Source organism: Lactuca virosa, chromosome 4 (assembly GCF_052849685.1).
Source record: "Lactuca virosa cultivar CGN04683 chromosome 4, Lactuca_virosa_CGN04683_v6, whole genome shotgun sequence".
In the NCBI taxonomy this organism is placed as follows: domain Eukaryota; kingdom Viridiplantae; phylum Streptophyta; class Magnoliopsida; order Asterales; family Asteraceae; genus Lactuca; species Lactuca virosa.
Window position 1 is genome coordinate 347,627,376 of NC_136429.1, and position 12,849 is coordinate 347,640,224.

Below are 12,849 nucleotides of genomic sequence, written 5' to 3' on the forward strand. Positions count from 1 at the left end.
GACCATATTTTGAACCATCCAAAAGGTCTTCAAAACATTCTCTAAAAGGTCTTAATGGTGGAGAAAACTCAACCCTACTGGTGTTTTCTCTTTTAGCAAAGTACTTTGTTTTCCCATATAAGCAATGTACTTTGAATCATGGATTGAGGTTGGAATTGTTATTTTAACTTGTTGACATGTTGGAACTGTTAAGAACTCGATTTACATCTTTATAATCGATTTTGGTTGTGGATTAATGGGTTAAGTTGTCAATTAACCCTTAAAATGCATTGCTGGGAAATTCTGAAAAATTACCAATCTATCCTTGTTTTGAAAAAATCTAGAAACATCACCAGGAGTCGGATTAATGATCCTTAAATTCTCAAAGTTTTCATTTCGAGTCTAGTTTGTCCATGAATTTTTCCAGGACCTGGTGTTGCCTCCAACTTAAGTGAAAACCGCCTTTTTCACCAGCTGCTCGGAATTTAGTTGCATTGATAGACAGTTTTGTAAAAATCATATAAAATTGTAGAGAAATCGGTTGGACCTTTCAAAGTACTTTTTGAAAAGCTAAATGTCTAAACTATTGGAATATATGAAAACATTGCATATTTTCCAGGAATTTTTGGTGTTAAAATGGCTTTGAACATATGGATGTTGTGGGACAAAATCTGAAACTTTGTTCTAAACGTTCGTCTATATGTTTAGGCATTCTACTCTCCACATTTTTGTGTCAACTGTTTGATATTCTCATAAAGCATATGGTGATTTTTGGTGAATGTTGGAATTCTACACAACAACTTTACCCCATCTTGAGAGAGTTATAGCTGCTAATCTTGGCAGAATGGGATGATTCTATAATCTTGCTAAGTTCTAGGAAATCAATTCTAGTTTCTAGAAATTCCAATTTCATCCCAAATAGAGCTGTAGATTCGGTTTTATGCTTAAAACACTGAACGGGGGGCGGGCTGGGAAATAATCAAAAATATTATAAAAGTTAAAATAAGGTTGTATTTTTGAATAATATACTTTATTTGTTAATTAAATGTTATGTGTGATGTTTAGGTGGGGCCTTGAGAACTTCATGTAAGTTCCAGACTTGGAATAGAAGGAAGATTTCATCAATGCTAAAGGTGAGTTCATAGTCTTAACTCATCAAGGTGCATAATCGAAACATGCAATCTGTAAATGATGATTTGATTCACATTAGGGTGACCTAGTCATTACTTGTGCATGATGATGATATGATATTTGTGATACTACCATATGATTTGTGCTTTTAAGAGTTATTTGCTACAAGTTATTTGCTATGACGCTTTCACTTTGATGAATTTGATGCACGTGAAAAATTAGTTTTTGGTGTGATTCAATAATTTTCTTGACTTTAGGGCATAACCGGAAACTACAACTCATAAATGGATTGGTGATGCAAATTAGGAATATGACAGAATTAAAAATTCTTAGGATAATTGTTTGAAAATAAGTTGTTTGCATATTGTGTATGGTTATGCCTTGGAATCGGTTGATAGGTGATATGCATGTTATGTGTTAGTTATAATTGCATGCAGTTATGACGCTTAATGATTTGGTAGTTATTAGCTATAGTATGGTGATAATATGATGATTTTTATTACATGTTTTATTTCTTGTTAAAGTTGTATCAGTAATATGACTAGTCTGGTGTATGTTTGTTTTGTGGGGTATAATGGTGGTATGGGTAGAACCTTGCAAGTGTAATAGGTTGAAAGAGCTTAATCCATATCGGTTGTTAGTTACACGATCTTTCTAGATGGCTGTGTGACACATGGTTCGCGTGCACCCCGATGTACAAGAACCGGAGTGGTGTTGGCTTTATGGTGTGGCCAGATCAAGCATCATGTGGGAATCGGTAGGTGTATCGGTAGAATTGACACCATTTGTACCAATCCTGAACGACACCGTGAAGTACTTGTACTTTGCAGGTCGGAGTAGCAAAAGTGGAAGTCTTGGGGTTGGTGAATTCAGGTGGAAGTCATGATCCACTTAGAGCACTAAACTGGCTGAGCACACAAGTAGTGAACGGGGTTAAGTTGTTAGGTAGGCTGTCACTAAGAAACCCCAAGGTAGATAATCGGTTGAAATGTGATTATATACAAAAATCGGTTCAATTGAATTTGTATATGATGATCGGTTGAAATGAATTACCCATAATAAAATGGTGAATTGATCTATATGTAATATCCGGTTAAATTAAGCTGATAACTATATTTGGTTGAATTAAAATTAAGATGGTATGATGAAACGTTGTATTGTAAATGGTTGAATGTTGTTTTCTATTTGGTTGGTTATATAACAAAAGGTTGGTTATTTAAATAAAGTTTGAATAAATAATAAAATGCTATTTATATGAAATGTGATTGTTTACATGTCATGCAATTGTTTATATGGATTATGGTTGATCATATATTTTATTAGTTAAAATTGTGGTTAAACATTTATGCATGTATGCGTTTGAACATGCTATTGAATGATTATGATATACTGTTGTTTGGTAATTGGTGTTTCTCATGTTTATGCTTCATCGTAAAATGAATGACTGACCCATTTGGGGTTTGTATGTTTTTATATCCAACTTTAATGAACTCACTCAGCAGGGGCTGACACTTGTATCTTTTCTCTCTTGTGCCTTATGATTGGTGCAGGCAGTTTAGAAGATTGGCCTTGGTGAGAGTGTAAGAACAAGAGATCTGATACGCATGGACAAGGTTTGAAAACTCAAACCTTGAGTTAATGCTTAAGATCAATGTTTGCTTATTAAGGAATGTTCCATTCAAGTCTGGCAAGACCAGTCAAGTCTGAGTTAATGCATTCAACAAAGTATTCAAGATATTAATGACGAGTAAAGATAATGATCAAAGTAAAGATAATAAATGAAGAACAAGAAGAATGTTTGAAAGAAGTGACTTGAAAGGTGAAGTAGACTAGAATATTGTTATATATTTGTTTTAACAATCCTTCGTTTGATTTAAGATTGAAAGCTCCTGTAAATAGGAGAACATATTACATCGTACTGACCAAATACAAATATAGGACCGAATAATAGAGTTGTTTCTAACACTCTGATTATCTAGGTTTGACAAAACAGACTAAGTCCTATGACATGTTAAATCAAGCTAAATGACAAATACAATTAATTCAGATGGAAAAAAGTACATTCAGACAACACCAATTTAAATCAACTGTTCCAAACATAAACTTTGTTGCGAACACCAATTTCACTCAAGAACTGATTGACTCCTAAACATCTTCTGACTTTGGAACACCATCTTTCTCCGGAACTGGCCTACATCAGAGCATACAAGGACAGAGATTGCTAGAGGTTCACTTTCCGGTTCCAACAATTTCCCCTAAGTGAACTTAGCAATCTGGTAAGTTTAGCTTGAATCTTCCTTGATGAAAACGTATGTCATGTACAGCCATTCTCTAACCGCAACGTACCATTGAAGCTGGCTTACGAACTTAGCCTTCACATGCTATGGAGCGTCGGACTTGGATGCTCGACTAATGAACTTCTGAAGAGCCTTAGTGGGAACCAGGTGCTTGTCTTGAAGGTAGACAAAGCCTAACACTGGTTCATCGGTGGGTCCTTCCGCAAGGATTTCAGCTTCAGGTAGCTTGAAGTCGATTTTGGCCAGATATTTATCTGTTCGAACAGGTGGGCTAACTCATAATCGCTTTCTACAGAATTCAGCAACGTAATCCTTAAGATAGCTTAAGACAGAATGGTAAGCTCCCATATTGAGATCATCTGACTGAATGCTTCGGAAGTGAGCAACAATAGACAATATATCATTTGGATTAAGAGCAGGAAAATCAGCATCAGTAATGGTCTTGTAGGTTGGTTTGTTCCGGAAGATGTGAAATCGAAATCGGAAGCAGTTGAGTTCAAATTTTGTCAGAATTTTCCTTCTGAATCCGTAAATCTTAGTGATCCTTTTCCGAGACCATACTTCTTTGAGAGGAAGTGCGTTCTTGGCATAAAAGGTCTTCACTCTTTCACGTTCCGTCTGGATGATCGTTTGAGGATCATCCTCCGGATGGAGAGGAGCAAATTTGGTGTAGAACCTGCTGAAGGGAGAAAGAGGGAGATCAGGTTGTTCCGAATCATTATTGGGGATGTCATAGTACATGAAAGGCACTATGTTGAAATCCTTTAGGATTCCTTCTCGGCGGAGTGGAGAGATCCCTAGCATCGGATGGGGATTGTCATCCTTAAAATATTGAATCTGGATGCTCTCTTCAAGGGCTTGAAGGATCTCTTTTTGGCTTTTGGCTTTGTGGGAGAAATCTTTCTCTTAGCGGACTTCTTTTTCTTTCCTCCGGAAGGAACTACTTTGCCTCGTCCAAGATAGGCTCAATAGAGACATGGGTAGATTGTGTAGGGCTATACACAATCGAAGTCTCTAAATGTTGTTTCAAGTAAATTGATTCAGACGGAATTCAGGACAACATGTGAGCTGGTAAACGTCTAACAAGTCCAAATGACCTTTGGTTTGGAAGGCAATAGGACTTGATAGTTTTAAATGAGAGAAATACCTCTTCCGGAATGACGTTGACGGGAATGGGTTCTTTGCGTTCCTTGTAGAGTTTTTGAATGGTAAGAGCCGAAAAGCGAGGACTAGAGATCTCGTGTGGCTTACGGTTGATGGAAAACTTCCGAAAGTCTTGCCATAGCAATTCGGTAAAATCAACTGCATTTGTTCTTCCGGAGTAGATGTTGTAGACCACGTACAACCAATCCTTTCTCAGTGAGTCTGTACCACCATTTTCGCCTGACAAACCTCGAACAATAAAGTGCATCAAAACTGTCCATAACCCTGATACTGCCGATTTCTTGAAGTTCTTGGATTTGTATTCTTCGCTATACCCAATATGACTCAGAAACGTCTGAAACTCTTCAGTCGTGGGTTCTTGAATAGTGAAGTTTGGTGGGTTTTCTGCAACCCCAATTGCCTTCAAGAATGTTGATTTGTGAATGGGTACAATTCGATCTCCAGTAATGCGTGTTTCCAAAAATCCATTTTCAATCTTGATACGATCAAAGGCTAAATGCAGTAGAGAAAGAGGAATGGGAGGGTCTGGAACCTCTGGGAGTGGCACTGAAATTGGATGATGAGCGATGAACTTGATCATCACTCGAATCGATTCATCGTAGTCGTTGGGATCAAGAGAGAACAGCTGAGTAGTTTCCATGAGAAACGGTTCTGAGGACATTGTTGATGATGAACCCTTGGAAGATTTCTTCTTGGTGGTGGATTTCGAGATTTTGGGAGCAGTTTGGGATTTCTTGGTGGGAGAAGAAGACGCCATTGATGAAGATGGGATGACAGCTTGAAGAGCACAAGAATACTTAATAATATGAGAGGTTTTTGAGGAATTTGTGCGCGTAAAGTGATAAATTAGGGATTAAGAGGCTTATATATGTGATGGAAACGGGTCAGGTTAGAAACTGTAATGATGAAATCCGAATTGGAAACGGGTAGCATTTAATGTTTTGCCTTTTTAGGGTTGAGTTGACCTGAGATAACAAAGGGTTTCTATGGATGGAAGTTAGAAATAGAAACTATAAACGGCGATGGGATGTTTTCTTTACGAATCGTGCAAACGTGGCGCAGATTTCAAGGAGAATACGATAAGGATCACGGGAAGTTACCATTAGAAAACGTTTCACCTAAAAAACCTTTGGACTTCACAATGTTTGATTCCGAAACAATGGTGTTTCGGAAGTTTTGAAAAAGGTTTGCATAAAATGAGAAGTCTGGGATGAAAGCATGTGATTTGTTCCGAAAAGAAGCATAAGAGCTTAAAATGGTCCAAAGTTATTTAGAAAATTCCGGAGACAAAAGTTTTGAGGTGATTCCGGAGCAAAGTTTTGGGATTCCGGAATAGAGTTTTGAAATTCTCGGATAATCAATAAGATGTTCCGGAGTGCATTTTGAAGGAAATTTCCGGAGCATAATTTGAAAAACTTCTAGAGTGAAATTTGAAAATTTTCGAAGTTTAGAATACAATACCTTTCCGGATTTGAATTCCGGGTTGACCTTATGAAGTAAGTTCCGAGGTGAAAAATGTACCAATGTAACTATGTGGACTATGGACATCATACGATAGGATGAACTGTACAACTTAAAACTCAGGTGGTGGTTAGAAATAATGACAAGTAAAGTGATCCTATATATTTCGAGAGACAATAGTTCCGAGATGAAAAATAATTTTGAATTCGGAACCAAATGTCTTTCTGATGTTTCAATCAGAGAGTGCAAGTCTCTTGAAAGAACTGAGGATCAGGCATCATCATACCCATTTTGTTCAGAAAACCATTGAACTTGGTTTCGTCTAATGCCTTGGTAAAGACATCAGCAACTTCATCACCATATGGAACAAAAATAAGTTCGATGTTACCATTTAGAACAAGATCTTTTATGAAATGGTACCATATGTCAATGTTCTTCGTCATGGAATGTTGAATTGGATTGTGTAAAATCTCAATGGCACTTTGAGAGTCATAATAGATCGGAATGCGTTAAAAAGCAGTAACCATAATCCAAAAGTTGAGATTTCATCCATAGAACTTGAGAGGTACAGCTTGCAGCATCAATGTATTATGCTTCGGCTGTAGCGAGTGCAATGCAGTTTTGCTTCTTGGATGACCAACTAACCAATCGACCACCTAAAAATTGACAGCCACCAAATGTGCTCTTTTGGTCCAATTGCAGACCACCATAATTTGAATATGAATATGCTTGAAGTAGGAAACTCTCATTTGCTGGGTACCAGATTCCGAGATTCTTAGTACCTTTGAGGTATCGGAATATTTGCTTAATAGCCAAAAAATGAGACATGATTGGGTTGACTTGAAATCTGGCACACACACATGTTGAAAACATGATGTCCGGACAACTTGCTGTGAGATAGAGTAGAGATCCAATCATTCCTCTGTACTTCTTTTCATTAACTGCTACACCTGAAGGGTCAGAAAAGATCTTGTGTCCGAAACCCATTGGTACCTTGGTTGAGGCACATGTGTCCATTGAGTACATTTTGAGGAGTTTCGAAATGTACTTTTCTTGGGGAATGAAAATTCCTCTGTTAGTCTGTTTGACTTGGAGGCCAAGAAAGAAGCTTAGTTCCCGATTCATACTCATTTGAAATCTATTGACCATTAACTTAGCAAACTCAGCAACCATTGAAAAATCGGTGGATCTGAAAATGATTTCGTCAACATAAATTTAGACCAGCATTAGATGCTTTCCATTTGACCTTCGGAACAGAGTAGGAGCTAAAATTCCTCTTTGAAAGCCTGAACGCTTGAGAAAATCAGTGAGGGTCTCGTACCATGCGCGAGGAGCTTGCTTTAGGCCATAGACAACTTTCCGGAGTTTGTAGCAATAGTTCGGATATGATAGATTGACAAAACCGGGAGGCTGTTGAAGATATACTTTAGTATCAAGTTCACCATATAAAAAAGCACTTTTTACATCCATCTGGTAAACCTTGAAGCCTTTATGAGCAGCATAAGCAAGAAAGATTCTGGTAGCTTCAAGACATGCAACAGGAGCAAAGGTCTCATCGTAGTCAAGCCCTTCAATCTGTGTAAATCATTTAGCCACCAATCTTGCTTTGTTCTGAATGATAACTCCTGCATCATCTAATTTTTTCTGAAACACCCATCTAGTACCAACGATGGGATGATTCCGAGGATGAGGGACGAGAGTCCAAACTTCATTTCTGTCAAATTTTGCCAATTCTTCTTGCATGGCTGTAATCCAATCAGCATGATCAAATGCTTCTTTCATGGATTTGGGTTCAACCATTGAGATAAATGCCGAGAAATGACATTCATTTTGAAGACTTGTAGCAGAGTGAGTTTGTACGCCAGCGTTTAGGTTTCCAGTAACTTGGTTCGGAGGATGATCCTTGGTCCAAACATGTAACCTTGGAAGTTCTTGTGCAGTAGATGATCCAATATCAACAATGGGGTTGTGTTGCCCCCCCCTCCTCTGAATGGTTTGAACGTGTGGATGATGCTCCCCCTGAACTTATGAACCGAATAGGTTGACGTCATCTTCAAGTGGGAATTCAAAAAAATTTACATAATCATCGATGTTGATAGGATTAGAATCGAATTCAGCAGCTGCATCTTGAAATCCATGCACATTTAATTCAAGGGAAGAGTGACCATTCTCCCCTCAACATGAGAATGTTGAAATGGTTCGGAATCAAATAGAGGATGACCAGGAATTGGACCAACGACATTTTGAGAGACCGGAGCTTCGGATGTGGTTGGTCTTGTTCGAGATTCCGAATCAAGAGTTGTTTCTGAAGGTCCGAATAAGGCCTCAAAATCAACTTCAAAGATTGTTTGCTGGTTCGGACATCCTGGTGCTGGAGCATCAGACTCCATGATGTGAGTTGTAACATGGGTTGGGCCATAATTTCGAACGAAATTGTCATCAAAGGTAACATCAAAGCTTTCATCCATAACATGAGTTCTCCGATTAAGAACTCGATAAGCCTTTGATTTAGTAGAGTATCCAAGGAAGATGGTTTCATCCGCTTTGGGTTTGAACTTGGTAAGCTGATCACGACTGCTCTTGATGAAGCATCTGCATCCGAAAACATGAAGAAACGAGATAGTTGGCTTCCAACCGTTCAAGGCTTCATACGGCGTTTTGTTGAGGCGTCGATTGATGATACTTCTATTCTGAGTAAAGCATGTTGTAGAAACAGCTTCAGCCCAAAGATAGAGTGGAAGATTTGCAAATTTGAGCATGGATCGAGCAGCTTAAACAAGTGTTCTGTTTCGTCGTTCAACTACACCGTTTTGTTGAGGAGTGTATGGAGCAGAAAAACTTTGGTCGATGCCCTTCTCGGTAAGGAAGTTTTCAATGGTGGAATTGGTGAATTCTGAACCATTGTCACATCGGATTCTCCTTACAGGGAGTTTGATAAGAACTTCAATTCATTTGATAAAGTTGATGAGCTCAGAAGTTGTTTCACATTTCAGCCTTAGGAAGAAGACCCAGTTGAACCTAGTAAAGTCATCCACAATCACAAGAATGTACTTTTTGTTATGCAAACTCTGTGGTGTTGATGGTCCACACAGATCAATGTAAAGAGGTTCTAATGGTTCTGAGATTGATTTTTCAATAATGATGGGATGACCCTTCTTTGACTGCTTTCCACACTCACAAGCAGCACATAAATGATCATATTCTAACTTGAGGAATGGTAAACCTTTGACCATTTCACCCAAAACAATATCATTCATATATCTAAAGTTCAAGTGAGCAAGCCTCATATGCCATAACCAACTGACGTCGGGAACAACTTTTGAGAGTACACAGAGTTGGGGCTTGCCAATGATCATGTTGATATCAAGAGGATACATGTTTTTGTTGCGATTTGACTTGATCAAGCATTCCTTTCGATCTTCGGACATGACGTAGCTATGTTTCTTGTAGAATTCTACTCGACGATTTGCATTAGTGAGTTGAGCCACACTTATCAAATTATGCTTCAAGTCAGCTACATATGCCACGTTTGAAATGGAGAAGTTGCCACTGGTAAGGATGCCATAACCTCGAATCTGAGAATTGGAATTGTTGCAATACGTCACATAGCCAACATTTGGTGCAAGTTTGAGATATCGCAGAAAGTCATTCTGCCCCATCATGTGCATGGAGAAAGCACTATCAATATACCATATTATCTCTTGCTCCGAAGCACAGAGTTCCTGCAAAATTAGTGAGTTATGGAGGTTTTAGGCTCCTATTTAGGTTTTAGGACAAAGGCACGAGTCTTAGGCTTCGGTTGTGACTTTTGAGCAACATATGGTATGGAAGGTTTGTTCTGATATTCCTTAGGAAACAAACAGAAGGTCATAGTTCTTTCATCTATCCAGTAGTTATACTCAATGATATGAGAGTTTGGAACAGCTTTCTTTGGACATTCAACTTTCAGAGTAGTAGGAACTACTTTGTCCTCCGGAGTTGTTTCATCATTGCGTTTTTTAACTTTCCAAACAAGGTTTTGTTTTGAAGATTTTGAAGAGTTTGTTTTCTTAACACTTTTTTCTTTGGTTGATGGCACATTTGATTTTGAAAGTTGAGGTTTAAAAATTGTACCATCGGTTTTTGCAATAAAAACGGATGAAACAGTCCGAGGAGAAGGATTTCGGACAGATATGCTGCATACACTTCACTTTTTCGGAGTGGGTCTGACCACTTTCTTTTGTTCTACAAGAATGGGAGGATTTGAAGGCCTCTTGAGAATCTTAGTGGGTGTGAAGGAGTTTTGACTATGGGTTGATGAATGAGAAATTCGAGATACACTCTTTTTGGAGTTCTCAAGGAATCTTGAATTTTGTCTTGTCTTAACTGTTGGGTTTTAGTATACTACAACATCCTATGGTTCACATACAACCCTAAATACCTTGGATCTATGTTTTCACTAACTATACATGCAATATTGTTTCGAAGGTATTATGCCTACAAGTAGCATGCAATTGACATGTACCATACAAGATACTAGTTAGGGTAACATACCTTTTATTTAGCTTGAAGTCTTGATGTATTTGGCCTTAAGAGCTTAGCTCCAAAAGTGTGGAAGCCTCAAATGAAGTCACAACACATCATGAACAAAGGTGGAACTTGAGAGAGAATGCCATGCACCCAAAAACACCCATGAACTCCAAGAACATGCATATAGGCGTTTTTTAGGTTAAGAACATGTATTTATCTGTTGGATTTCAAGGGTCATATGTGACAACCCGGAAAATTTTTGCTTTTAAGACCCAGTCAATCAACTCAACTGAGTGTCAAACTCATTAGTACTAAGTTCTAGCCCGGTTAAAGGTCATTCTAAGGACTTTTGAGCCTAATACACCTAAGGAATAAGTATTAGAAAGCACCTGCTAGAGACTCTGTACAACACTAAAGCCCTAAACTCCAACATGTGGAGTTTACGGCCATAAACCTAAGGTAGGCCGTTGACTCCACCTTATAACCTCATTTCCTTCACTTTTCTTCATTCTTTCACTTTCACCTCAAGAACACATGAGTTTTCTCTCAAGTATCATCCCGATCTTCATACTTGATCTTCAAAAATCATAAGTGTTCTTTCTCTAGTTAGTTATTAATCCTTCTTAACTAGCTTCATCCTCATGATTCATCCATGGAAATCATGTTTTCTTAGATCTTCAAGTTTCACCAAGAACACACACTAGTGTTCTTGGCCAATATCAACCATTTCAAGCTTCTAGATCGTAAGTACTTTTCCCTATACTTCTTATCTAGTTAGTATCCATGCTTAGAGACTTGAAACATCCACTTTCCCAAGAACATCTTGAGTTTACGGTCCAAGATCTCCCTTGGCTGTAAACTCAATGTTGAAGAATGCATGGACCATAAACCCTATAAGATGCAAAGCTAGTGACCCAGAACCCTTCATGGATGAGATTAGGACCTTAAACTACTCTCAAGTGCACAATGACCATGAGTTTACGGCCGTAAACTCCTTTGGGCCGTAAACTCATCAAAAGCCTCATTTGAGGTGGTCTTTTTCATACAAGTGTAGAACAAAAGTCCCTAAAGTTTCCCTAGCTTTCAAACCAACACATAAGCATGTTTGACCATGAGTTTACGGCCGTAAACTCCCTTGGGCCGTAAACCCATGACCGTAAACTCATGTGAGTGTCATTCTACCTTCCGTTGATGAATCACATGTGATTCCAACACTTGGTCAAAGTGTTTCCTAGTCCCGGAAGGTAAACGTTTCCTTTCATATAGTTGTGTATAAACACTATATTCATGTCAATATGTGTCCTTATATGTCATTTAAGAGTTATTGTGTCTCGGGACTTCATTCGTGGAACTTCTCATCCTTACACGCATACCCATTTGAATCAACCACATCAGGTGAGTTCATACCCCGTAAAGAATCTTTTTAACTGTTTTAAATGTTTAAGGGGGGGGGGGGATACAAGTTGAACACAATGATAATTGTGTAAATTTTTGTTATAAACATCTTTCAAAATGTTACTTATGTCATTTATAAGTTGTCAAAACATTTCAAAAACTCATTTAAAGTTATGTTACTTTATAGTTTTACAAAACTCTATTTTTAAAGTACAAGCATAACTTAGTAGATAAATGAGTCTTTTCAATAACAGTCCAAGTAGAACATTAGTAAACTATAATAGGTATAGTTTAGGAGAATGCTATTCATTACTTCTAGTACAATGAATCAAACAAACAATACCATACAGAACATTCAGTGAAGAGAAACAAACAATACCATACAGAACATTTAGTGAAGAGAAACAAACAATACCATACAGAGAGAACACACAATTATGAGAAACAAACAGAACATACAATATACAGTACAAAACAAACAAGTTACGTTGCTATAGCATGAGAACACACACTACAGGATCTAATTATACCAATGAATCACTAACTCATTGTTCTAAACAAAAGGTGATAGTTATATTAGGTATACATGATCATATAACAAATGTGAATTACATGACTTGCAAGAATTTGCAGAGGTCGCATTTGGTTCCCTTAATCTCTTGATAGGGAGAACGTTTAGTAGGGGTTCTGGCCTTCACATTATGACCTTATTAAAACAAACATGTTTTTAGGTCATCAGTACATCCGCATGTCATTATAAACGACAACTGTGTACTTACATTCCCCATTACTTTCATAAAGTGACAGTACCACTTGAAAGTCAAAAACAAACTATTTTCGAGTCAAGATAGTTATAAACTAGGGAAAATATACATTTTTTTACAAACGACAAACAGAACAGTCGAGTCTAGCA